The 27,588-nt window shown below is 35.8% G+C and overlaps 1 long non-coding RNA gene across 2 annotated transcripts in view; it reads left to right on the plus strand.

Annotated features, from left to right (window-relative positions):
• LOC131820557 (uncharacterized) overlaps positions 1-27,588 on the plus strand; it is a 264,174-nt gene that overhangs the window by 117,097 nt on the left and 119,489 nt on the right. For both annotated transcript variants that reach the window (XR_009349693.1, XR_009349692.1), the window contains one exon: positions 6,770-6,939. This is a non-coding gene — a long non-coding RNA (uncharacterized LOC131820557). The remainder of the gene's footprint in view (positions 1-6,769; positions 6,940-27,588) is intronic.

Raw genomic sequence — 27,588 nt, forward strand, 5'->3', positions numbered from 1 at the left:
AACACCTGCTGTTATTCTCCTCATTCGCCCTAGTCACAGCGGTTTCCTTAACCCTTCTCAAATATGCTGGATACCTCCATTTAACTTTGTATCTGTCTACCTATATAGACAGAAATATGTAGGCATATATTTTTATTGCCTATTTCAAACACCTACATGATTTGTTCCTTATCTCTTCAGGTGTCATCTCAGCATGGTTTTTCTTAACCATATTATTTTAACTTGCACCCCTCAGTCATGCTTCTTTACTTCCCCTGACTTGTAAAATATGAGATCAAACTTCTAAGTAGGTAGGTAGGTAGAAAGATAGATAGATAGATAAGAAGACACATCGTTAGATACATATATATTACATATATATACATACCTAAAATTTAAAATTAAAAAATGTTGAGCTGTTTTATATGGTAGACAATTTTATGTGGGTACTTTGAACATACAAAAACTCATTAATTCACATAAGGTAACTATGTAACGTACTATTCTTCCACATATAAAGACATTGAAGAGGCATACAGTCAAGTGTCTCAACGTGAGGTCATGCTGTTATTTAGGGGCAAAGCCATGATTCCAATTTAAAGTTGTCTGTATTCACATCCACATCTCATTATTTCAGTGAATTATCCCATGTTAGTTGCTATATATTTTAGCACTGTCACATTTTATTAAGTAGGTATTATTACTAACACAAATTGAAAAGGAAAAAGTGGACATGACAGTTGAAAGTATGTCAGCAAGCTTACACTGTCTATGCAGCTAAGACTCCAACCCCATCACTTCAGGATAAAGCCCATACTTCTGTCTCCATGCCACACTATTTACTTCATGATTCTAGCTTCTCTTACAACCATTCAGAATTAATTTTAGGTTCCAAAATATGCTCTGCTCTTTTAAGCTTCATGATCCTTTTACATGTTTTTTTCTTCTGCTTGGACCATTTATCTCAATTACTTTTTTCCTATATGGCATTTATCCATCATATTTCTGTATTATATTATCCTTTGAGCACTTCAACTGGGTGAAATGGCCTTCCTATCTGTATCTCTTACTAATTTTAAAGTCTTCCTCAATTACCTATTTCTCCCTGTCCCTCCAGGAAGGAAATTAAAGTCAGAGACCATATCTTGATTATCACTGTAGCTCCAGGATTTTACACTGTATCTGTTACATACTAAAAGTTCAAATGATTTTTTGAAATAATACAAAAGTTGCATTTATTAAGAATAGTAGTATATGAGTTAAATGCATACTCTAATGCTCTTAATTTTGTGCAATTACAATTAAAAATATTAAGTAAAACAATCTTTATTTTTCCCATTTAACAAAAAAAAAAAATGTTTTTCCAAAAGTAATTTCTGAAAGTCTAGTATATAGTAAATCTTCCCAAGTCAAAATGAGGAGGAGGGGCTGGAGGACCTCCTGCTTGGTCTTTTGAGCCACTTCTCGAAGAACTCTAGTACTATGAAGAAGAACTCTAGTACTATTGACTGAAACCTCTTGCTATGGAGGCAAGAACACTGGTTTGACAAAAGACTTGAGGGAATCTGAATTTATCATTTATTAGGTGTGTGACCTTGACCAAGCCAGGCCGCTTTGCTCAGTGTGCTCTTTCACCTGTAAACTGAGGAGTTAGAGCAGGTAATAGATCGTGTCAATTTCAGATCTAAAATTCTTTGTGTAATGATTAATTAATTTTCTTCCTTCTTAAGATATCTTTCCCCAGTATACATTTACCATAAGTCACACATAAGATATACCATTGAACACACATACAACGTAAAAACAAAAAACAAAAGGCAAACAAACAAAAAACCAAGGAGCATAAAATGGCTCTGCAGGAGAGTTGTATTCAATCTGAGCTACAAAGGTAATTTGAACACGGTTAATGTCTGGGGTCTTGTGTGTTATTCTCATTCAATATATGAACACAGGTCATAGACTAAAAATATCTGAATAAAGAAAAAGTTGGGGTATTTCAACTTAATTCAGGGACCTAATATTTTAAAGATTTATTTTTAGAGCTATTTTGTGCCTCATCATTTCTACTTCTCTCAAGGCTAAGTACCAATCTTCTCAGTGATCTTCTTGGAGCAGTGATATAGCCTTGTTCAGTAGGTTTTTGAAGTGGGAGTTTTTTCACCAGTGGCTGGTCTTTTCTTGAAGATCTGTTGTGATTGAAAGGTTTCTCCTGCTTTTTAGGTACTGAAAGTCATGGTGTTTTTGTCCTGAGTTTTCTAGTAGCCAGGCCTAATAGGTTAGTTAGTGTTTCCAATTAATGAGATTCTTCTTTTCTTCCTCTTTTTTTTTTTTCTTTCTACCTAAAAAGAATGGTATGATTACCATCATACAATCTCCTGGGAAGCAGGAGGATGGCAGCAGTGTAGGAGAACCCTAGGCTCACCTCATCCCATGAACACAACTAGATAACTATCACATCATCCTGAATGTCCCAGAAATCAACCTGAAGACTGACAGAACAAACTCCACAACTAAAGAAAGTAAAGAAGACACATTAAAGAAAGTAGGAAGTGCAGAGAAGTGGTTTAAGGGAGAAATGGATCATGGGTGTTGTTTTAAAGGTCAGTTGGCTTGGCTGGAATAGAGTCCCGAGGGTACCACACTGTTCCTAGAAAGAAAGAAAGCAAACAAATTGCAAGCAGAGAGCATGGAAACAACAATCTGAAGAGCACCTGCTGCACACAGTGGAAAGATTATTAGTTCTTCTTAGAGCATGTCCTTGACAGACAACATTCATGGAGATACCTCTCCAAGAACAAAGGAGCTGGCTGGGTGCCATATACTTCCCTACCCCTCAACATAAACACAGAGACACCTGTGGGAAGAAGCACAACACGAGCACTACATGCCTAAGTTGCTTTTGCCAAGTCCTTATCCCTCGTTGCCCTTCTCAGACACGCTTGCCTCAGTCTCAGCATACAGGGCCCCTCCCGCAAGAAGACCAGCATGAAGCCCTGCCCACACCACATCTCTGAACAGAGAGTTTTTCAGAGCCTCAGTTCTGGTGGAGGTGGTGAGGGGTCTTATTGCACAAGCAAACCAAAGCACGTCTAGTTAAAATTTGCCCCATTCAGGCCAGGGACCAAACACTGCTCATATCAGGCAAGAAAAGCCTCTGCAGACAACGGGCCTGAAAGATAGAGCTGCCAGAACAAAACAGCGGGGTGCACACAGCACACACCAGGGACATTCTCTGTACTGCCAGACCCTGGGACTACATGATCTCTTCTTCATAAGCCAATATTTTCAAGGAGCAAGAGACAAACTGGTTTTTTTAACATAGAGAAGAAGGCAGACACTTAGACAAAATGCAAAAATGCAAAAACAAAGGAATTTATCTGAAGTGAAAGAACAAGATAAACCCATAGCCAGAGTTCTAAACAAAAAAGATAAAAATCACATGCCTGTTGGAGAAGTTAAAGCAACAATTGTTAAGTATACATTCTATGTTTGAAGAAAAAAACAGAAGACAGCAATAAGGCCCTTGCCACAGAGATTAAAAAAAAAAAAATTTAAAAAAGAATTAATCAGAGATGAAGAGCGTAATAAATGAAATTGGAAACATGCTTGATACAATAAGATCAGGCTAGAAGAAGCAGGAGAATGAATTAATGACCTAGTAGACAAAGTAATAGAAAACAATGAAGCTGAACAAAAAAGAAAAAACGAATTATGGAAAATGAGGATAATTTAGGGAACTCAGTGACTCCATCAAACATAAAAGCATTCGTATTATAGGAGTCCCAGAAGAAGAAGAAAGAGAAAAGGGGCCAGAAAATTTATCTGAAGAAATAATAGCTGAAAACTTTCTTAAACTGGGGAAGGAAAAAGATATCCAGATTGAGAAGGCCCAGAGAAAGCCCATCAAAATCAACAAAAGCAGGCCAACACCAAGACACATTGCAGGTAACTGCAAAACATGAAAAAAATCCTAAAAGCAGTAAGATGAAAAAAGCCCCTAACTTACAAACGAAGACCAAGTATAAGGTTAGCAGCAGATCTTCCCACAGAAACGGGCAAACCAGAAGAGAGTGTCATGATATATTCAAAGTGGTAACAGGAAAATTTTGCAGCCAAAAATATTCTATCCAGCAAGGCTAACATTCAGAATAAAAGGAGAGATAAAGAGTTTTCCAAACAAACAAAAACCAAAGGACTTCATGACCATTAAACCATATATTAAAGCCATATATTTAAAAAAAAAACTAATAAATGTACAAAGAATAAAGAAAAAGAAGTTCAAATATATCACTAAAGAAAGTCAGCAAAACATGAAAGAGAAAGACAAGAAAGGATCTGAAAAAAATCCCCAGAAACAACCATAAAACAAGTAATAAAATGGCAAGAAATACATATGTATCAATAATTACTTTGAATGTAAATGGACTAAACACGCCAATCAACAAACATACCATGTCAGAACGGATGAATGAATAAATAAATAAATAAGTCCTATCTAAATGCTGCCTACAAGAGACTCATTTTCAACCTGAAGACACTTGCAGATTGAAAGTGAGGAGATGGAGGCACATTTATAATGCATATACATGTCAAAAGAAAGCTGCAGTAGCAATACTTCTTTCAGATAAAACTCGACTTTAAAACAAAGACTGTAACAAGAGACAAAGAGGGGCTTTGTATAATAATAAAGGGGAGAATCCAACAAGAAGATATAACAGTTGTAAATATTTATGCTCTCAGCATAGGAGCACCCAAATAAAAATATTAATAACAAACATAAAACAGTTAATTGACAATAATAGAATAATAGCAGCGGACTTTAACATCCCATTTACGTCAAGGGACAGATTATCCAAATAGAAAATATACAGGAAACAGTGGCCTTGAATGACATGCTGAACTGGATGGACTGAACAGATATATTCAGAACATTCCATCCTGAAACAGCAGAATATACCTTTTCAAGTGCACAAGGAATATTCTCCAGAATAGATTACATTAGCACACAAAACAGATCTCAACGAATAGAAAAAGCCTGAAATCATACTATGCACCTCTTCTGACCCCAGCACTGTGAAACTAGAAGTCAACCACAAGACAAAATTTGGAAAGACCACAAATCCATGGAGGGTAAACAACATAGTACTAACCAATAAATGGGTCAGCCAGGAAATCAAAGAAGAAATTTTTAAAAATTACAAAGAAAATGAAAACACAGTGGTCTAAAACTTTGTGATGAAGCACAAGTTGTCCTAACAGGGTATTACATAGTAATACTGGCCTGCATTAAGAAGCAAGAAAAATCTCAAATAAATAACCTAACCTTACACCTAACGGAGCTAGAAAAAGAATATTATATGAAGCTTAAAGTTGGCAGAAAGAAGGAAATAATAAAGATTAGAGCAGAAGTAAATGATAGAGAAACTAAAAAATACCACAGCAGATCACTTAAACCAGGAGCTCATTCTTTGAAATAAAATCAGTGAAATTGGTAAACATCTAGCCAGACTTCTCAAGAAAAAAAGAGAGAGAGAGAGAAAGGACCCAAATGAAATCACAAATGAGAGAGGAGAAATAACATGACCAATGATGTTGACTATCTCGTCATACATTTACTACATTTTATTTTTTTTTCTTTGTAAATTAAAACGATTTAGGAAGGAAGCAGTATTATTACTTTTTTCATATGGTTTGACAATTTTTCCATATTCTGCTAAACTACCTTTTCTCCCTTTTTCCATGGTGCCTAATTAAATAGATATTGACTCCAGCTCTGAATTTTCCCATTTTGCGCATGGGTCAGTTTGTCTGTTCTTGTGAAGATGCCACACTCTTTTTATTACTATGACATAATAATGTCTTCTTTACTGCTAGTGAAGGATTTCCTTCATTTTTCGTTTTTGCAGCCTGAATCATATTCACAGTCTTTGGAGTGTAAGATAATATATAACATATACATGTTTATAAATGTTATAAATATATAAATTTATAAGTACATACATGTTATAAATTTCAATAAATTATCTAAGAAGGTTTTCATATTTTTATTAATATTGGATTTATTTTTTAGCTTGTGGAATCTTGACTTTGCATTATGTTACCTGAAGGTTACAAAGCAAAAAAAGGCAAAGAATCTTTGCTGTGGCTACTTTCCCCAGTCTTTCCAGTTTTTCAGTTCCTCTTTTGGTTTGTTGTTATAGCTAATAATATCTTAGCTTTTGTTTCTTTACTAGTTGAACATTGGAAAGAAATGCTCTTATACGTTGATCATTTTACTTCAAAAATTGGGAATTTTTCTTATATCTACTGTTTTGGCTTATTGTTTCTGTTAGCTCCTGCTCCAGCATTCCGCCCCCCCTTGGCTAACGGCACTGCCTTCTTTAAATATTGATGCTTTCATTATGTAATAATAATAGTCCCTTCCTTCGAATCCATTTACCTCTACTGCAGGGAAGCCTGGGAAATATTCTTATACACGTGGGTAGGTGCCATGCTAGGGATTGTATATCTAAGTAAGAAAAGGAGAAGGAGCATTTGATGACAAGAATATTGCCTTTATCTAGTCGAAATGATATTGTTTTTTATTTTTTAATTTATTGTTTAAGAATAATGGACATAGATATTTCTTAACAAATTCTTTTTTAAGGATTCATACCTTGAATAAAGAATTGGTTCCCAAAGTTCCTGCTATATTATTAATTCTGTGCTAAATTGAAGGAAGAATCTAGAGCTAAGTTGTTCATTTGAAAATGTGTGTTTTTTTTTAAAAGATTTTATCTTTATTTGACAGAGTGAGACACAGCAAGAGAGGAAACAGAAGCAAAGGGAGTGGGAAAAGGAGAAGCAGGCTTCCCGCTGAGCAGGAAGGCTGATGCGGGGCTCAATCCCAGGGTCCTGGGATCATGACCTGAGCAGAAGGCAGTGCTTAATGACTGAGCCACCCAGGCACCACTTGAAAATGTAAGTTTTACTGTTTCATCGAGCAATAATAGCACTGCTAAAAATTAATGCTGTTTTCATGCACATTCTGTATTAACCAAACTATAATTTCTAACAGGTAAAATACAGTGATTTTTTTTTGGCACATAGTACTATTTAGCATTGAAAAAAATAATCATTTACCAAAACATATTCTAGTGGAGCATCTCCATGAATTCACATTTGTAGATTTGGTATTAAAAACTAAAATAATGCAGAATGTGAAATTTCTGTGTGTGTGAATATAAAACGTGAAATGAGCCAATAGGTGACTGCAAAGCTACTTTGTCTACCTTGTTTACTTTCAGTTATGTTAGCAAATAATGATGGTATGTTTTATGTAACATTTATGCATGCCTGCGGCCACATTAAGACAATTCTTCAATTAGCTTAAAAGACATATTCTAAAGAGAGAGAGAGAAAGAGAGAGAAAACCTCTTAGTTATTTTTTATATGATTTAGCAGGTGTAAAAGCCACAAGCAGAATTGGGAAAAGAAAACATTGATGGCGATCCACAGATGTTATTTCAAGGACAATATTGGAATGGTTATTTCAAAGGGTATCATCCTGTTAAGAGCTGAACTCTAAGTTCTTCTACTTTCCTAAGATCACTTTGAAATGGAAATGATAAGAACCTTTAATGTCTTGCCCAAATAGGAAGGTGCGCAGAAATCAGAGCTATGCTTGGCAGGAGATAAGAGGCATTACAAATAAAGCTGGGATGAGTAGTCCCAACAGAATAATGGGAAGATAGACTGGCCTGGGATTGCAAGAGGCAATACAGAAGTAGTCAGAGATGCCTTTTTTATGTGTTATCTTCTAATAGTGGCTACATAAATATTTATTCTGTAAGTAGGAGTATTGTGGTAAAGCTGGATCAAAATTGATATGCACATTCTTATTTCCCTCTAGAAATATCCCCAAAGATTTTCTACGTGATATTGTTTCCTCTATGAAAACTGAAGTAGAAATCATTTTAATATTATACAGCCTTGGTTATATCATGTATTATGCCTATCTGCGTAGAAAAAAAAAATAAATTGTGGAAGACTGCACTCAGATTTTATGTTAACTCAAAGTACCAGAAACAAAGAAAACAATATACTTAAAGTTGTACTCAGGAAAATTTCATAGATCTAGCAAATAGAGTTGGGTACTTTCCTGAACTCCAGGAAAGTTTGGTTGTTCCTGTTTGTTTTTTTCCTTCTATTTATCAAAGAGCTTGTACACGGGACGCCTACAATATTGATACTTGTTGTCTTTCTTTTATTGTTATCTAGAGGGAGCACTTTTTAAAAGAGTAAATGGAGTAGCCACTGTGTATCAATGGGGAAACTGATAGCTGAGCACTGGACAGCTGAGACCAGCAGGGTGCTCCTGCTGAATACAGATTCATCGATTTTCCTCGTCCTCAGAAAGATGCTACTCCATTTACTCTGTCAAAACCCTCACTTCCAGGCTATGTAGGTACACGCTGGGTGTGAAGTAAAATCACACTGCTATTATACAAGTGTCTGTGACTGTTCCTTATTCACACAAGAGTTTCAGAAGGCAAATAATCTCGTGTTCACTTAGGTTATACAAATAAATAAATAAACCCCAAAACGTATAGATTAGCTCACATAAGTTCCTAAGAATAATTGTTTAACCCATATTCACTTTCTTCTACGTGTAAGTTTTTCCTCTCCAACATATAAGCACATATTTAGTAAATGGCCATTTCTTCCAAAATATAAAAAACCTTTAAAAAACATTTCTACTGAGAAAATAAGTGATTTTTAACAATTGCCATCTAACAAAGTTTTTAGAATAATTAGCTTTTAGCTCTACTTTAACTTACTAAACCAGGTCATTGAAATCAAGATCTTAGGTTGTAAGCTGAAGCTTAGTTCATCAGTCAGAATTCTATTGGATTTTTAAAATTCTACATTTTCCATTTTATAAGAATGTAAGCTTGAAAATGAATAAGTAAATGTTTATAATAAACTTACTTAACTTAAATTTTAAAAAAGAAGTAATGTCTATTGCATAACTGTAGTTGAACATTTTATTTCTAAGTCATTGCAATAATTCTAATTGAATTTTATAGCGCACCATCAAAGATATATTTTAAAACTCTAGCTATAAGTATATTCCTTACCTGAAAAATGTCTTCAAATAATTATTTCTTAAAATGTTGAACATAACTATCTGTTTTCTAAATCTTACTGATTATCAGATATAAGCTCAAGAGTATAAAATTAAGAATACTAAAGTAACTAATAATGTAGACACTTAAGGGACTGTGAAGCAAAGTTTTCAAAGAAGATCCCAGATAAATACATCAATACATTCATTACAGACGCAACTAGATATTTTTGTTTATTTGTTTTCATTTTTGTTTTTAATAGCACAGACAACTTTCTCTGCACACTTTACTGATTATTGTGACGGAGAGCCTTGTCTGCCGTGATTTTGCCAACACCAACCTAGGTTTACGCTGCCACCTAAATTTAGAAAGGACTATTTTTGTTTTTCTCTCTGTGGCAAATCTCGATTAGTCTGAAATTTCATCAGAGGTATAAAGCAGCATGTCATCTTTAGCTAAGTGACAACTACTGAATACAGCAGGGATAGCAAATTAGGACATCATAAAATGTTTAGGAAGGCATGATAAAATTTTTAGGTAGTTGTTACACTAGCAAATCAGACACTTCCATAAATTATAGAGTTGTGATTATAAATAAAGTAGATATGATGCAAATGGATAATGAGATAAGGGCCTTTAAAATCATAGAGACTGCTATAGCTATATTTATATTTATGCTCCATATCCATTAACTGTTTGATATAATTGGCAATGAAAAATTGAAATTCTATTCCTCAAATCAGTGAAATTCAGTATTATTCGTTAATAGGTCATAATATAGATGAAATAACTAATATAAATGAAATAAATACTAAACTCATATAAATATACACACATATATAGATGTATATATACTTTAAATTTGACCTTAAAAATCATTATTTTCAAGTCGTCGTATCTATAACAAGTCTCTAGAATTTATCTGGATCTTAATTCCTCTCAGGTTGTACATTAAGTTTTTAGGGAATTAAATTAAATCTTTTTGGCCATTAAATACAGTGTAGTAAAAAAAGACAATGAATACAGTGTGGTGAGTTATTACTACAAGAAAGATTTTGAAGACCTAGAAAATATATTTTTGTTCTGATCTTCAAGAAACCTTTTTGGTGTTCATTCTGAGGAAGTGACAGTTTATCTTGATTGTCATTTTCTGTTCATAAGGAGAAGGGCAGTTTAGTTAACATGTATATGGCTAAATGGTTATAAGAACAAGCTGAGTCACATCGTCTTTAGACACTTTTGTAAATTATTTTGTACTATGAGGTGAGTAGTATTATGGTTCCTTGGGGATATGATCTTGACACAAAAATGGGAACAGTTCATTTTCATTAAAAATGCAAGAAACTGTAAATATACTTAGAAAACATCATCTAGAAACTTCATTTATTTCTCGCCAATGCAACTGAGGTGTTCTGCATCTTCTATGACAGCTCTTCTCAAACTTTAATGTAAAAGCAAATCACCTGGAGATCTTATTAAAATGCAGATATCATCTAGTAGGGCTGGGTTAGAACCTAAGGCTGGATGTCTGGCAAGTTCCTAGGTAATGCCTACTCTGTTGTTTCCTTAAAACACATTTTGGTAGATTCTAGGTAATGCTGTTGCTTCTGGATTCTTAAATCACACAGAATCTATGATATCCATATATTTTTATATGAAACGTAAAATTTAACACCCTTACATTTACACGTGATTATAATCTGAATTATAAGAATGGTTTTACAGTCTTAATTTCTGTGTTCATTAAGACTTATAGTTAATGCCCTATTTGATTTAAAAAATAACCAAATTAAATTCTATGATTTTAGATATTTTGATCATTTTTTCTCTACTGGCTGTCTTCCACACTTACCATTGGTTTGACGTAAAATGAACTCTAATGAAAGATTCATAGTTCACTAACAGAGTACAACCTAAAAGAAAATTGTTGGATATTTATACAGATTTTAAAAAGAGGAAAAAAAAGCAAATTTCTTTTTGGGAAGATTTAGAAAACCAGAATACTTGTGCTTGTTATCTTACAGGCTTCATTCATTAAGTATCCTTGGTCAGATTTCTATGACTGCCTAGTTTATCACCCAAATCTATAAAGCATGTATGTTGCGAACGGTAACAAAAAATGTGTTGAGTTCATGTGTCTTTATGTGTATGTGTGTGTGCTTCTGTGTGTGTACAAAGTGTAGATGAGATCAAGAAAATACAGGGAGCCGAGACGAAAGAGAAAAAAAAAAAGAAATCATCAGAAAAGTGCGAGCGTAAATTAACTTAAGCAGCTAAGGTCTAGAATATATATATTTGCCCCATTTTGTTCTCTAGGACCACAGTTATTGTGCCTCTGCTGACTGCATTTTCTAACTGGGTAGAGAATGACCTGATTCACCCTGCCTTTTTGCCTTTGCCTTGAGTGACACGGAGTGGGGCGCCTGGGTGGCTCAGTGGGTTAAGCCTCTGCCTTTGGCTCAGGTCATGATCTCAGGGTACCGGGATGGAGCCCCGCATCGGGATCTCTGCTCAGCGGGGGGGCTCTTCCCTGATCTCTCTGCCTGCCTCTCTGCCTACTTGTGATTTCTCTGTCAAATAAATAAATAAAATCTTTAAAAAAAAATAAAGTAAATAAATGACTTGGAGCATCTATAAAATAGTGGGATTTAATTTCTTACCTGAAAGTTAAGAAGTGTTCAAGAGATATTTCTGGTGCTATCTTCATCAGATTTTTAAAGATTCCACCCGAATCAAGTTGTTAGTATATTATTGTGTGTGTGTGTGTGTGTGTGTGTGTGTATGTGTTTAAAGAGTTCCATCAGTATTTCTGTTTGATACAAGAAAACCTTTAAAATTAATTACAGACAGTATGATTTTCTTCTTTTTCCCATATTATACCCCAAATGCACCATGACACAAAGCAAGACCTAGTGCTACATGCTTTATTAATCCTGAGACAATATGCATTGATGGACTCATTCCTGCAGTGCCTTATTTCACTTGCCAAAAAGTCAACAGTAGAGAACAGTCCTCCAGACTAGCTTGATTTACAGTGACATGGGGTGATTGGTTGAAAGACATTTGGACGGGCTGCCCCACTGAAATGATCTAAGCCTAAGGCACCGTTTCCTGGGTTGGTTCCCAGATCGCATCCATCCAGTAAACAAAATTTTATCTAGGGCATTTTCAATATCTTCTCCACTTTAATCATTTATGGAGAATCTCTGTTTGTAATATTGTGTTTTTTTCTTAACAACAATTCCTTTATAAAAATGTGTTCTGCTTAAGATCCAGTTTTGTAACTTCCTTCTTCACAAAGAGGAATGAAAGGGGCTAAGCTCTTGTGTTGTCCTCATCACACCATCCATTGGCTCTCGTGTTGCTATTACCAGGAAAGGAGGGAGGCGTAGCGTTCCCTCTGCTCCTGGAAGTTTTCCTCTTACCTGTCGACTCCCTCTAACACTAAAATTTCAGCAAACTAATCTCAAGAGACCAGGACTCATCTCACCATGATTTTTTGCCTATTTATATCAATAACTACAAAAAGCCCCAAGTCCCAGACTCTCTTTAAAATCTCAGCTTCTCATGCCCTTACAGATGCCATCTTGACATAGCCCTAGCACAAACCCATATTCTGTCTCTCTCCAAATATGGGAAAACGTCCTCTGAACTTTCTGAAATGCACATCTCCTCATTAGTACATTATTATTATGACTCCTTCCGTAGTCTTGCCCTATGTGAAACCTGGAATCTGTTTCGCCCTCTCCCACCCCCCTGCTTGTGTTCCCTCTCTCTTTTTTTTTTTTTTTTAAAGATTTTATTTATTTATTTGACAGAAATCACAAGTAGATGGAGAGGCAGGCAGAGAGAGAGAGAGGGAAGCAGGCTCCCTGCTGAGCAGAGAGCCCAATGCGGGACTCGATCTCAGGACCCCGAGATCATGACCTGAGCCGAAGGCAGTGGCTTAACCCACTGAGCCACCCAGGCGCCCTTGTGTTCCCTCTCTTGCTGTGTCTCTCTCTGTCAAATGAATAAATAAAATCTTTAAAAAAAATAATGAAATTACACAGGTATTTGCCTTAAAATATCTTCTATAAAGTGGTATATATGCTACTAAGTGGTTTGTTTTATAATATAAAAGTTTAATAAAATTTCTTTGAGCCTGTATTAGTTTGCTATTGCACCAGTAACGAAATACCACAGGTTTAGTGGCTTAAAACAATACAAATTAATTATTTACCAATTACTGTTTTGTACATCAAAATCTGAAATCTTTTTCATTGGCCTAAATTCAAGGTGTCTGCAGGGATGGTTCCTTCTGGAGGCTCTAGGGGAATCCATTTTCTTTCATTTTCCAGTGTATAGAGTTTTCTCATTCCTTACCTGACCATCTTGTCATCTTCTTCTGAGGACCATTGTGATCAATTATATTAGGCCCATCTGGATATTCTGGGATAATCTCCCCATCTCAACCTCCTTAATTTAACCACATTTGCAAAGTTCCTTTGCCCCTTAAGGAAACATAATCCTATGTCCTGGGGATTAAGATATACATATCTTTAAGGGTCCATTATTCAACTTACAACACCTCAAAATTTACTTTTAGCTACTGACCCATTGGTTTTCTCACCGTTAGAGTAAAACTTGTCAAAAAAGTTTAGGGTCAAAATCTCCATGTCTCCCTTCCCATTTAAACCACTTCATTCATGCTTTTCTTTCCAACACAGTACGCAGTCAACCCTTAGGTACCATTTTGATACCCAATTCAGCAGTTCGTTCTCTTTCTTCATTATAATGTGTAAGGGAACAAATTAGTTAAGTCTTCTGTGCTTCCTGGAACACTGTTTCTGTTTGCTTATTTCTAGTACAACGTGTTCCTGCCTATGTCTCTTTCTTCCTACTGCAGAGCTACCTCTCTGCAGTCTTCTCTGGTGATTCTTCCTCGGTATGCTGCAGTGGTGTGAGTCAAATCCTCGGGTGGCTTCTCCTTCCTATTTAGAGAAGTCTCTTAAGTGTTTTCTTCCAGTCTCATTTCTACGTTGGTGACTGTAAGATGTTTACCTACATTCCAGACGTCTCCTGTGAACACAGCCACCAGAATCATCCTTTTGAAAGCAGGAGGCCCCTGTTGCTCTCTCCCTCTCAGAACTCCCCCGTACCTGCCTTCCGACTGCACTCCTGTCGAAGTCTAACTCTGCCACCGCGGACAGAGCCCTCCATAATCCAACCTTCTCCAGTTCAGCTTTCACTCTCTCTACTTTCCTCCTTATGCTACTTCTCCCACACTGGCCGTCTGGTGCTCCATTCACACAGTCAGTCTTGTTCCTCCCGCAAGACATTTCCTCTTGTGGTTTTCCCTCTCAGAAAGTTCATTCCCCACCACCTGCCATGGTCTCCAGCTGCTTTCTGATCTTTGCTCCTGAGCCACCCAATGGGTGAGGCATTTACTGAAAACACACACACACACACACAAATAATAATAATAATCCTTGACCTGTTCAGCCACCACTAATTTTGCTGTATTTCTTTTCAAAGCATTTTTATCATCTAACATAGCATTTACTTACTTACCTTTTTAAATGTGCTATCTGTTTACACCTGTGTGGCTATATAATTGTTTGGAGCAGGGTCTTTGTTCACTGGTTGTTACCTCCAGTGCCTAAAGTGTGGTAGACACCAAATAACTGTGAAATGTGTTATTAAGCAATTAAATAAGTAATAATTCTCTATACTTTATGCCAAAGAGATTAGTTCCCCGAAGTAACAATGCGAAGATAACAGAAGGACCAGGACTTAATATAAAAACATTTAGTGACCACAGACATTTCTGCTGGGTCACAAGAGACCGAAAACTTACTGAAATTTAGGATCTCTGAGAACAGGCATCTTTAAGTTGAGGTAAATATATTAGTATAAACCGACTCTTTATCATGTTTTGTGGCAATGCTCTGCTGGCATTTTTGGCACAGAGGGTTTTATGGTGATATTTGGAATATAGGGTGCTACTAAAACAGAAATCCGAAAAGTATTCCAGTTGGATGTGGGAATTATGTTACTATCTGTCATCAGTAATATCCACTTCTAAGACATCCTGAGGCCTTTTGGCAGCCTACAACTCCAATGCACTTTGGATTTATAAGGAGAATTAAATCACTACACCATACTGCAAGATAGTGTTTGTACATTCTTATCAATCCTATTCTTATATCATTCAAAAAGTCTTTCTGGTATATATACAATTGCAGTTGAGCTCTGTCAACCTGGGTGTGACCCACAATAAACAAACAATTTAGATTTTCACCTAAAGGGTCTCTTTCCTGCTGCTAGAAGTGGCCTTTGATGACTTGCTGGCTTCAGTAGGTAAAGTCTAGCATCCCTAAGGCCAAATACATAAAGGCATTTTTCTTTTGCCTATTATCTAGCTGTCTCTTCCTTTTTCTTATTGATTTTCCGAGAGCCAACACCTTGCCGGCCTGACGAACAGATGGCTCCTTGTCTTCCTCCTGCACCGTGTAATACTGTGCATTGGACCCTTGGTCTCTGACATTTGGCCAGAGCCAACTTCATGGCTGTGCTACCAGGGCAGTTTCACAGAGCCCCAGGCTTGGGTTTTAATACTCTGCCCTTGATGTCTTGAAATCTGATTTTGTGTTTTGTATATGAAGTCAGGTGGGACAACGGAGGTGTGGAGAATCAGCATCTTTCTTTCTGCCATCACTCCCGGGTGACTTACTAGCAGCCCAAACTCACTTCCCGGTGCCCTAGCCCTGCCAGCTCTTTCCTCTTGATCCTTATGAAATGAGAGCTGCTGTCCTGCACGCCTGACAGAGGCCTGGATGCGAGCATGGGGAGGGCGGGATTGGGCGGTTGTCCTCTGTGGCATCTCAGTGCAAACAGTGGTGTTCCATCCACATGGGCTGGAAGCACCAGCGGACAGCCATTCAGAGGTAGTGTCTTGACAGCAGGAAGCCTCTCACCCACCCCACCCCCCTATTCCGATAACTAGTGTGTCCCAGTGTAGAAGGTAAAAGATCTTTGGGAGGCATCCATCTAGCATGGGTCATGATGGTAAAGGAAAGCTCCTGGTTCAGATTCCCCGAAGCCTTCTCCTCACTGGGATAGGGAGTACCAGTTGGCAGCGGGCAGGTGTGCGTTTCTGTGCATCTCCCCCATCGGACCTGTGAGGGTCTGCTCTCATCTTGAGATTATCTTCCTACCTGGAGTGCTCTTTCAGCTAGCTTCTTGCCTGGAAAGAGCCGTTCGTTTTCTTCCAAACCTCTTGAGCAGGACCTGTGAGTTTTCCCAAGTGGTCTGTGAGATGCAGGCTCCAGGATGAGCTTCTTCCGGGCTGACCATGTGTAGTTACAAAACTGTCATTGATCTCATTTCTCTAGTGTTGACGATGGTGTTTATTCACGCTTATAACCTTGGGGTAGTAATCTCTTTCTCACCAATGAGGTGAAGAGGGGCCAGATGTTACAGTCCTGCTTTGGGAATAGAACACAAATCATCTTTTAGTTCAGTTTCTAATTATATCTCTATATACATATATGTGGCTCCTAACCTTGTGAAAAATATAGTTTTCTTACTCTTTTATTTTGTTTTACGAAATTACACATTTTACTAAATTCAGCAAGAAAAATTAAGAAAATACATAATAAATGTATAACTTATGGAAAAAGTAATAATGCAACGTCAACCAATAAGAAAAATAAACCAGAGGAGTTATTGGAACTTACATTAGAAGTTTCTCACATCAGTATTTAGCAATCCATTATTGAAAGTAGGAATATTGAACATGTACATATTCATAGTTTATTGGGAGAATGTAGATGCTGATTCTAAAATGCAAATTCATGCTTGGCTTTTATTTAAAAATTCTTAAAAGATATAAATAAGCATTTACATATGCAGATCTACTAAGCCAATTTATTTAGGCTTCAGTTCAGCCAAGAGTGTGTTCTGACTCAAGTAAAAGAAAATCCAGCTTGCTACAGCTTAAAAAATAAGTATTATTTTTTTTCCTCACATAACAGCAAGTTTAGAAGTAAGTGTGGCTTACATCAGTTCAGCTGATCAAAGATGCCAGCCTTTGTCTCTCCCCCGTACAAAGTGTGATGGCTTTATTCCCCATGCTTGTTACTTTTTGTTCACAAGACCCCGTACAAAGTGTGATGGCTTTATTCCCCATGCTTGTTACTTTTTGTTCACAAGATGATTGCTTTCTGCTTCAAAAAAACCACACTCATTTTCAAGACAGAGAAAAAGGACAATACCATCTATGTATGCCTTGTTTAGGAGGGGTATAGGCAGAGAAATAAACTCTTTCTAAAAATCTCCCACTGAGAAATATTTGTGTCTCAGTGGCCAGAGTGAGTCCCAAGGCCACTGGACTCATGAAGACTGAAGTAGCAAGTGACCACAATTATCCCATTAGCGATCAGTATTAAGTGAAACTGTTGATTTCACTCTTTTCTCTGGTATCTAAAACAAGTTCATTTCAGTGCAAAATGCAGCAAAGCATAAAACAAGAAAGAGCTCTGATTCAAAGAAATGACTCTTTGATACATTAAACAGTTTGCACTAATATGCAAATACCACTGGTGGTTAACCTTAAATGACAGAAAGAAGTTAGACTTCTTTCTAGCCCCAATATCTTGTCCCACACTCTTCTGTAAGGAATAACTAGGTGATATTACATTGCTGGACAAATGACAACATTGGCCCTGAGGATAATCTCATTGAAAAACAAGAAATGTTCAAATAAAGCTCAGACTTCTTTGGCGAAGGAGAAAAATCGAGAATCAATTTTTGGTATGTTATTGGGTCCAGGTAGAAAATGGTGTCACCGAGTCCCCATGAGTCTTAGAAACTATCAGTATTCCACATTGAGAATGAGAGTGTTGAATGTAAATGTGACTGCTGAAACAAGAGAAGTAGAGTGACTCATGAGGCTGTAGCCTATCTTTTTGGAGACAGAGTATAGATGTTTTCTTTTGCAATAGCAATATTTAAATTATATTACACAGGATAATGTTGTTGCTGTATCTTTTTTAAAGATAGATCTGCAAGTTGAGTTGGATATTAAGTAGTTAAATTGACTGTAGAGGATATGATTGATTTGCACTCTGTCTTCTTTCTGATCTGCTTCTTCGCATCACATAGAGGATTAAAATCTAGAAACTTTGCATCTTGGATTCCTTACAGCTTGAGTCCTTGACACACATTGGGTTTTATCACTAAGATGCAGCAACTAAAGTTTGGGAAAGCAGAAAAGCTAATTTCTTACTGCTTTTTCCTGTCTCTGCTAGCTAGTGGTGGGATCCACTATTCCATATTCATGAATGTCCAGGGGTAATTGCAGAAGTGGTGCTGGTGACTCTAATGTGATGGTTTCCTGATCCTGGGAGAACCACTACACAATGGCATGAACTATTTTCACAAGAGTTCCAGTCAGAGCCACTGGAGAATATTTCTCCAATGTCTTGATAATTTTTATAAGCACTGAGTTCTCGTATTAAATGTCTTTCTTTGCTTAATACACTTCGCATGGTTTCAGTTTCAGTCACTGAACCCTGACTGATCCAGTTTAAGTATGTGTTACAACTACAGAATATAAACAGAACATATATGTTTCAAGGCAATGAACATAAAAAATAAAGTGAGAAAAAGAGCTCCATTGAAGAGAAAACAAGAAAAAAGTAGTATAAGAAACATTAGACAAACAGGAAGTTCTAAATTTGAGTTTAGAAAAAATTCAAATGTAGTACTATATAAAATAAAATATATACTATATTAAATTTACTAAATTTACATTGATGGAATAAAAAATCCCAGTTGCATGATATTTTTTAAAAAGTGACTAAATATAAATAAAAAGGTGTTTTATTTAAAGTATGAACAAAATGTCACATAAACCCAAACGAATGAGAATAATTTATCTTTTGTGCACCTCATAATATATATTCAAGACATATAAAATTGAAAATTGATAGAAATACACAAAAAAATTAAGAAATGAGTAAATATAGTGAGAGATTTGAAAATAAGTTTCACACATAATTACTCCCTGCGGCATACTTATCAGTGTGTGCACAAAGATGGATTTAATAAAATAAGAATTCCTAAACTTAGTAATTGCAGGATATACATTTTAATACATATTTAATAAATTTAAGAAAGTCTATGAATTAGTCATAAAAGTAGCTGTAAAAATCCTACTTTCCCCTTATCCCCCAAAAAACAAACTCATAAGTAACAGGCAGAATGCAGTGTGATTACCTTAGAGGTGAGGATTGGACTTCTTTCCTTTGGCTTTGGATTTCTAGTTGTCCCCAAAGTATTTGTGGAAAAGACTCTTCTTTCACCATTGAATGGTCTTGCCACCCTTGTCAAATATCATGTAACAATTGGTGTTTAGGTTTATTTCTGTACTGTCAGTTGCATTCCATTGATTTATATGTCCGTCCTTGTGCAAATACCAAACTGTTTTGAATATTATTGTTTTGTAATACCATTTTAAATCAGGAGTGTGAGTCCTCCTATTTTATTCTTTCTTTTCAAGATGGTTTTGGCTATTCTGGATCCCTTACAATTCCATATGAATTTTGAAATCAGCTTATCAATTTCTGCAAGAAATATCAGCTAGGTTGCTGAGAAGGGACTGTGTTGAATCAAGTTGAGAAATAGTATCATGTTAACAACGTTAAATCTTCCAACCAATGAAAATGAAATATTTTCCCAATTACTTAGATTTTCTTTAATTTATTTCAACAAGGTTTTCTAGTTTTCAGAGAATAAGTTTTTGTTCTTTTGTTAAATATATTCTCCAAGTATCTTATTCTTTTTGATGTTATTGCAAATTGAGTTGCAAGTATATAGAATGCAATTGATTTTTGTCTATTGATCTTGTATACTGCAAAATTGCTGAACTTGTTTATTCTAATAGATTTTTAGTGCAGTACTTACAATATTCTATATATAAGATGATATAACCATGAATTTAGATACACAATTATTTTTGTCTTTCCAATATGAATGGCTTTTATTTCTATCTGTTGCCTACATGCCCTCACTGGAACATCTAGCACAATGCTGAATAGAATTGGTGATAATTGATACCACTTTTGTGTCCCCTATCTTGAGGAAAGCATCTAGGCTCTCCCTGGTAGGTATGAGGTTGGCTATGGGTTTTTCATAGATGACTTCATCAGGTTGAGGAAATTCCCTTCTATTCCTAGGGATCTCTTTTCTCTGTTTCCATGAACACACCAAACTGTTAAACTCCACTAATTGCCTGTTAATTGCACAATTATTTTAAATAATATCTTAGGCATAAATTCCTCTACAAAACAATCCAAATTGTGGCCTTATGAAAGAATATTTTTGCGGTAGTGTTTTGTATTTGTTCGGATCCCAACACGGCTCCTCTCAGCAACCCTATTTATTAATTCTCTTCTCAAACTAAACTGCCTACAGTTTAACTTGTGTGTTTAATTTATACCCGATTCTCTTCCATTATAGCCTCCACTGTTCCTGAGAGTATCTTTTGGCTTTGAGTGTATCCAGAGTCTATTTCAAATGAAGTCAGGTTCTTTGTGAAGAGATTAGGAAGCATGTGTATATTGGTCTTCTTCTCTCCCCTGGTAAAGTCTCTGAGTCAGTTCTCTAGATCTGTGGTTAAGCACAAGGCAAATTTCTCTCTGAGTGACAGAATGAAACCCCAGCTCTAGAGACTGAACACTCAGTGAAGGATGAGATAGGGCCTTGAAGATCTCTCAGCTTACCTTATCTGGTTTTGAATCACTGCTTCATGACTTGGTTTAGTGTTATTGGGGCTCCTGGCTTCCTCCCTGCCCCTCACCTGCCAAAGCTGTATTGTTTCCATTCAGTAAGGTCCTGGTCTTCTTAGCTCACTGTACTCAAGGTCAACACTGTTCTCAAGTAGAACAAGGCAGAATAAGGGATCTTCAGTTGTCAAAGTTGCTCAAGACTTAGCCTCAACAATAGGTAGGTGGGGCAGGATGAGAAAATCTGATGTCTTGCTCTTCTAGAAAGAAAACCCTTCAACTGGGATCTGGAGGGAGAAGGAACCCTATATTCTTGACTATAGTAGTCTGGCATGGGATATGTGCCTCATTGACTGAGCTAAGACTGGGGAGCCAGGGAGTAGTCTTGGTTCAGACTCTCAAATTTCTTATCAAATTTCTTATCAAATTTACATAGATTTTTTTCAAATATATCTAGTTGTTTTTTCATTTGCTGTTTTCCCTTGGGATGATTTCTTTACGCTTTAAATGGTGGCGTTTTTTGTTTGTTGTTAAAGATTTTATTTATTTACTTGAGAGAAACAGCATTGGGGGTGTAGGCAGTGGGGAAGGAGAAGCAGACTCCTTGATGAACAGGGAACCGCATGTGGGGCTCAATCTCAAGACCCTGGAATAATGACCTGAGCCAAAGGCAGGCCTTAACCAACTGAGCCGCCCAGGTGCCCCTGTTTGTTTCTTTAATGTAGGTTTTCAGCAGTTTCACAGGAGACAGGTCAGCTGTTTTGTCAGAGGTCAATCTCCCTTTGCAGTTGTTCTTTCTTATATATCAATAACAACAAGAAAACCAAATTTGAAACAAAATATTTATAATTTTCACAAAAATATTAGCTTCTTAGGAATGTAACTAGAGACAGGTGAATATGCTATTTGTTGAGACATCAACATTTTATTATAAGAAATGTCTTATAAAACCTGAGTAAAAATATGTTTATAAAAAATTCATCAATTATAACTTAAATGCCATTCCTTTCCAAACTGATTTTCATATTTCAATACAATCCCAATCTGAATTTTTGTGACGCCTGAAAATTTGATTCTAAAAATTATATGGAAAACCAAGGAACCCAAACACTGAAGAATAAGAAAAAGTTTTAAGGCAGACATTTAACATGATAGTGAGACACAGACACATACACACACCCCACATAAAATGATGAGGTCTTTCAAAGGGAGTCAGGAATGAACTGAAAAAGCTCCCAATCACCACAGCTGTAATGAATTGAGCAAGAAAACAAATAAAGCAAATTAGATTATAATACAATGCATAAAAGAAATATTTATAAATATATGCTAATATAAATGAATTAAAAATATAAAACTGTGCAAGAAAAACACATCCTCCAAGCAGAGGCATTGCAAATAATGAATATTAAATATTTCCTCTTCAAAGAAATGGAGAATAACTTCCTCTTTTGGTGAGGGCTTCGCATAGTACTTTCTTTCCAAAGAGACTAGTATGGAAAAAGGGAAAAAGACTAACTTTACTGAGTTTAAGCTTTACTATTAAACGTATTGCATCACAGATGGGATCTTGGAAGAGAAAAACATTAGGTGAAAGTAAGGGAAGTTTGAATAAAGTCTGAAATGTGGTTAACGATAATGCATCAATATTTGCTTATTAATTGTGATAGATATACCATAATAATATATTAATAACAGAGGAAACTATTTTGGGGTTATATAAGAACTCTATTTTATCTTTACAACTTAATTATAATTCTAAGACTGTACTAAAATGTACGCTTTCAAAGTAGATGTTTTTCTTAAAACTCAAAAGCACTATAAAAATTTGGATAATACCAGATGGAGAAATTAAGTCTGGCAAATCCAAGTGTATTGAAGATGTGGAGCCATTATATAGTTCATAGTCACTGCTGGAAGAAATGTGGATTCGGACAAATACTTGGAAAACAATTTACATTATTTTCAAAAAGACCCAATAGTTTTAAAATAGAACACAGAATACCCAGTCATCCCTGTATGTATACTGGGGAAAAGTCTATAAAATGCTCAACTGGGAACATTAACAAAACAAGGTTATTACAATATTATTCTTTAAAGTAAACATAGGAAGTCCTTCAAATGGCCGTCAGTAGGAGACTTCAAAGAACATGGTCACAGTAAAGTGAAATACGGCAATTAAAAATAATGCCAACCTTAAAAAAAAAAAAAAAAGCAAGTTATAGAAAAATGTTTTTAGTATGATACCACATTTGTAATTTTCTCAAATAATAGACTGAGTTTTGTATATGTATGTGTGTAAGTAATAATCATTCGTTATAATATAAAGAGAGCAATCATATGCCTTAAAAAAATCCCGGTATTTTTTGTGCTTTAGGTAGAGCAAAACAAGTGAATAAAAATTAGGGAATAACACACAGAAAATATTTTGTACGGTGTACTTCTTAAACTTATATTTAAAAAACAAATGGTTGAAACAAGTGTTGGTGAAAATGTGGAGATGAAAAAACCCTCTTGTACTGTTGGTGGGAATGCAAACTGGTGCAGCCACTGTGGAAAACAGTACAGAGCTTCCTTGAAAATTAAAAATAGGAATACCCTGTGATCCAGTAATCACATAATTGGGTATTTATCCAAAAAGTACAACAACATTAATTCAAAGGGTTATATGCACCCCTATGTTTACAGCAATATTATTTACAGTAGCCAGATTATGGAAGCAGCCCAAGTGTCCACCAACAGATGAATGAATGCATGAAGAAGTGGTCTAGGGGCACCTGGGTGGCTCAGTCTGTTATGCATCTGACTCTTGATTTCTTGATTTCAGCTTAGGTCATGACCTCACGGTCTTGAGATTAAGCCCTGCATCAGGCTCTGCACTGGGCGTGGAATGTGCTTGAGACTCTCTCCTCCTCTGCTCCACCCCCCACTTGTGCTTTCTCAATCTCTCTCTCTCTCAAAAAAAGTGGCATATATGTATTACTCAATAAAAAACGAATGAAATCTTGCCATTTGCAACAACATGGATGGACCTAGAGAGTATAATGCTAAGTAAAATAAGTCAGAGGAAGGCAAATACCATATAATCTCACACACATGTAGAGTTTAAGAAACAAACAAATGAACAAAAAATTAAAAAGCGAGAGAGAGACAAACCAAACAGACTCTTAATGGGAGGTGGCTGGGATGATGGGGGAAGGGTTATTAAAGCATTCAGTTACCATAATTTAAAAAAAGAAAGTACTAAAAAAATTAATTTAAGATAAACAATGAAAAAATTTTTTAAGAAAAAAACATGTTTCATATATTCTTAAGTTGAGCAGTTGAAACAGGGTGCTAGTTTTATTATATTGCTTACTTATTCACTCATTTCTAACATACATGTGGCTATTTAAAAAAACTATATTTTGCATGATTAATTTAAAACATACCAAGGTAGGAAGGATTGTTATTTAAGGATATTTTCTACTACAAATATTATGAAAAATTATTTTGAAATATTTAAAAGCATTTTATCTTAATTTCCAATTAAATGAGAGGGAGAGACCCTTTATAGGATTCTTCATCTGATAAACATGTCCCTAAAAATTTTTTCTATTTTTGAGCATTAAAAAAAATTACTTCTAATGCATTCCAAATTTTAAAATATTTTTTTAATGAGGTACTTCTGTGAGAAAAAAATTAACTTGTATAGAAGGGTTGGGGATATTTTCATAAGAAAAAATCAGATATTTTCCATTTAAAAAAAAGACTACAAGAACTTTTAATAATTCATTCTATCATAATAGATAAAGTAGCAAGGAAATACTTCCAGAGAAGGAAATATCATCACTTCTCTTTCTTCTACAAGCAATTAAATAGAGGTATTAGATTTTGCAGAGATAAGATTTCCTAGCTTCATAGTTGATAAATGGATAAATACAATTTAGATTTACTTAATAAGGCATAACTTATCTATTAGCAAATATCTAATTTCACTTAAATTCTTTATTTTTAATTTTAACAGTTACAGTTTGCAATTTGTTTTACAATTTATTTTTTAAAGTAACATACCTGTTAAAGTCACTAAAAGAAAAAAAATCAAGAATATCAACTTTTGATTTAACTCTAGGTTAGATTAAATTTAGAAACAGCTCGCATAGAAGTTTTTTAGATCAGCTAAGCCAGGTTTAACCACGGATGTGTATCACTTTATATATATATATATTTTTACATACATTGAATTAAAATAAAAATTAAACTTGATTTCCTTTAGTATTTTTTTTCAACTTTTAGCTTTGAGGTGTAATTGATGCACAAAATATTGCATGCAATTAATTTAGACATCTTTCTGAGTTTGGATATATGCAGATACCTGTGAAGGCATCATCATGATCATGGTATTAAATATATACATCAGGGCACCTGAGTGGCTCAGTCAGTTAAGCATCTGCCTTTGGCTCAAGTCATGATCCCAGAGTCCCCAGAGAGGGTTCCCTGCTTGGTGGGGAGTCTTCTTCACCCTCTGCCCCTCACCTCCTCACCCCACATGTACCTCATCTCCAAACATTTCCTTGAGTTCTGTGTACCTTTTTATAAATACTTTCAGCTCTAATATTTTATTTTTTTTATTTTTTTTTCTTTATATTCCTATATTTTTATTTTTATTTTATTTTATTTATTTTTTTTAATTTTTTATTTTTTATAAACATATATTTTTATCCCCAGGGGTACAGGTCTGTGAATCACCAGGTTTACACACTTCACAGCACTCACCAAATCACATACCCTCCCCAATGTCCATAATCCCACCCCCTTCTCCCAAACCCCCTCCCCCCGCCAACCCTCAGTTTGTTTTGTGAGATTAAGAGTCACTTATGGTTTGTCTCCCTCCCAATCCCATCTTGTTTCATTTGTTCTTCTTCTACCCACTTAAGCCTCCATGTTGTATCACCACTTCCTCATATCAGGGAGATCATATGATAGTTGTCTTTCTCTGCTTGACTTATTTTGCTAAGCATGATACGCTCTAGTTCCATCCATGTTGTTGCAAATGGCAAGATTTCATTTCTTTTGATGGCTGCATAGTATTCCATTGTGTATATATACCACATCTTCTTGATCCATTCATCTGTTGATGGGCATCTAGGTTCTTTCCATAGTTTGGCTATTGTGGACATTGCTGCTATAAACATTCGGGTGTATGTGTCCCTTTGGATCACTACATTTGTATCTTTAGGGTAAATACCCAATAGTGCAATTGCTGGGTCATAGGGCAGTTCTATTTTCAACATTTTGAGGAACCTCCATGCTGTTTTCCAGAGTGGCTGCACCAGCTTGCATTCCCACCAACAGTGGAGGAGGGTTCCCCTTTCTCCGCATCCTCGCCAGCATCTGTCATTTCCTGACTTGTTGATTTTAGCCATTCTGACTGGTGTGAGGTGATATCTCATTGTGGTTTTGATTTGTATTTCCCTGATGCCGAGTGATATGGAGCACTTTTTCATGTGTCTGTTCGCCATCTGGATGTCTTCTTTGCAGAAATGTCTGTTCATGTCCTCTGCCCATTTCTTGATTGGATTATTTGTTCTTTGGGTGTTGAGTTTGCTAAGTTCTTTATAGATTCTGGACACTAGTCCTTTATCTGATATGTCGTTTGCAAATATCTTCTCCCATTCTGTCAGTTGTCTTTTGATTTTGTTAACTGTTTCCTTTGCTGTGCAAAAGCTTTTGATCTTGATGAAATCCCAGTAGTTCATTTTCGCCCTTGTCAAATTATCACTCTTCGCAGATGATATGATACTATATGTGGAAAACCCAAAAGACTCCACTCCAAAACTGCTAGAACTTATACAGGAATTCAGTAAAGTGTCAGGATATAAAATCAATGCACAGAAATCAGTTGCATTTCTCTACACCAACAGCAAGACAGAAGAAAGAGATATTAAGGAGTCAATCCCATTTACAATTGCATCCAAAACCATAAGATACCTAGGAATAAACCTAACCAAAGAGACACAGAATCTATACTCAGAAAACTATAAAGTACTCAGGAAAGAAATTGAGGAAGACACCAAGAAATGGAAAAATGTTCCATGCTCCTGGATTGGAAGAATAAATATTGTGAAAATGTCTATGCTACCTAAAGCAATCTACACATTTAATGCAATTCCTATCAAAGTACCATCCATCTTTTTCAAAGAAATGGAACAAATAATGCTAAAATTTATATGGAACCAGAAAAGACCTCGAATAGCCAAAGGGATATTGAAAAAGAAAGCCAACGTTGGTGGCATCACAATTCCGGACTTCAGGCTCTATTACAAAGCTGTCATCCTCAAGACAGCATGGTACTGGCACAAAAACAGACACATAGATCAATGGAACAGAATAGAGAGCCCAGAAATAGACCCTCAAATCTATGGTCAACTAATCTTCGACAAAGCAGGAAAGAATGTCCAATGGAAAAAAGACAGCCTTTTCAATAAATGGTGCTGGGAAAATTGGACAGCCACATGCAGAAAAATGAAATTGGACCATTCCCTTACACCACACACAAAAATAGACTCAAAATGGATGAAGGACCTCAATGTACGAAAGGAATCCATCAAAATCCTTGAGGAGAACACGGGCAGCAACCTCTTCGACCTCTGCCGCAGCAACATCTTCCTAGGAACAACGCCAAAGGCAAGGGAAGCAAGAGCTCTAATATTTTATACTCTGAATCAAACCCATTGCTGCACTTCTAATTC

Source organism: Mustela lutreola, chromosome 18 (assembly GCF_030435805.1).
Source record: "Mustela lutreola isolate mMusLut2 chromosome 18, mMusLut2.pri, whole genome shotgun sequence".
Lineage (NCBI taxonomy): Eukaryota > Metazoa > Chordata > Mammalia > Carnivora > Mustelidae > Mustela > Mustela lutreola.